A 1,698-nucleotide genomic window follows, 5' to 3' on the forward strand; every position below is an offset into this window, starting at 1 on the left:
CAGAAGTCCTTTAGAGACACATATCCCCCTGAATCCCCAGAACTGATTTTAAAAAGAAGTAGCACATATTTACCATGTGTTAATATTTGCCATGTGTTAATATTCATGCCTTGGCTGGAATGAGGCGGGGGGAGGAGATTTTTTTTTTTTTTGCACACTTGGGATTTTTAATTTTTCAGCAGACACTACACACTTCCCTTACCCTTTAAGTTAGTGTGACAATCTTCCATCATAAACTACTCATCCACACGAACACACGCCAGTTGCTTGATAGTGTGACAGTGTTTCCAGGGGCCGGCGACCCTCATCACCATTTAAACGAACGGCAGAGTGTGCGAAGCCCTGTCTGTTCCTCATGCTGGATTGCACAGGCTCCCTCGACTTCCCATTATCCGGAGGCCCTGGATGGAAGACTCCAGGGTCTTGAAATCCCAAATTGTCATGGCTCCATCGATGCCAGTAGTGCAAAATTTTCGACAGTCTTGCTTGCCCACCTCATAAATAGACACCTGAGCGACGCTGTTCTGGTGCAGTGTCTCTGAGGCTGTGTTGCCGTCCTCGGTGGTGGCTCTCTTGTCCATGTTTCGGAAGCGTTCCATGGCAGACATGTTGCACTGGATGCTCTGTTTTGGGACATCTAGCTTGGACACAAAAGTCAAACAGCCACGGTCATCATAGTTAAAGAGCATCGGGCAGCAGTCGTGGCCAGCAGCCACAACGCTGTTTTCTGAGATGAAGGACACACTCAGCAGTGGTTTGAAGAGTTGAAACCTGCAGGATTTTTGAGGCATCAGCAACAGACACGGTGCTGTCACGGCTGACCCAGGCCAGGCGGCTCTTACTGGCAGAGAAGCTGACCCCATGCACCCAGCCACCAGTGCCACTGCCACCAAACTCAGACATCAGCTGACCCAAAGGCACCTTGCTGCCCCAGGGTGTGCTGGCTGGCTTCTCATCCACATCTTTGATGTAGGCAGAAAACACGCTGCACTTGAAGTCACATGAGCCTGCAGCCAGGAAAACGTTGTTGGGATGCCAGTCCCAGCTGAGGACAGTGAAGCAAATTGGCTTCTTAATGAGCTTGCTCACCCACCAGTCATTTTCAGACTCAAAGTAACAAACAGAGATGAGCCAGGCCCCATTCCCCACAGCAAACTTGTTCTCCAGCGGGGACCACAAAAGTGGCAGCTCAGTTAATCCTCAGGATCACCAGGGTGGGCTTCCACAGGTGGCGGTGCAGTCGCTCTTAGGGGCCCAGTAAACCTGTGATGTGTCGGTCGTGTTCCTTCAGCTCATGAGCTTTAGTGCACTGGCTCCCCCTCTTCCTGTAGATGTACGCGTCGTGATTACCGGGGTAAGGGCCATCTGGGTACCATCCCTGTTCCAGGCATGACAGGTAATTGGTTCTAGCAGAAACTGATGCAGAGACATGATTCCAAGGTCAGAAAGCTGGGGTAGGGTGGTCCAGAGGGCTGGAGTCAGTCAGGGGTAGGGTGGTCCAGAGGGCTGGAGTCAGTCGACTCAAACAGGTTCTGGCGGGCGCGGACAGAGGAGCAGGAGAATTTTTTTTCTTTTTGTCAGCTTTTAACCATTACTTTAAAAGTGAGGCTGCAAAATCAACTTCCTCTGATTTCCTTATTAGAAACATCTGTTGTGCCGGGCGTTGGTGGCGCATGCCTTTAATCCCGCACTCGGGAG

At 50.9% G+C, this 1,698-nt stretch overlaps 1 pseudogene; it reads right to left on the reverse strand.

Annotated features, from left to right (window-relative positions):
* Nucleotides 1-353: 353 nt before the first annotated feature.
* On the reverse strand, nt 354-1,431 carry LOC100752447 (annotated as a pseudogene).
* Between the last annotated feature and the right edge of the window lie 267 nt (nt 1,432-1,698).

This window comes from Cricetulus griseus, chromosome 2 (genome assembly GCF_003668045.3).
Source record: "Cricetulus griseus strain 17A/GY chromosome 2, alternate assembly CriGri-PICRH-1.0, whole genome shotgun sequence".
Taxonomy (NCBI): domain Eukaryota; kingdom Metazoa; phylum Chordata; class Mammalia; order Rodentia; family Cricetidae; genus Cricetulus; species Cricetulus griseus.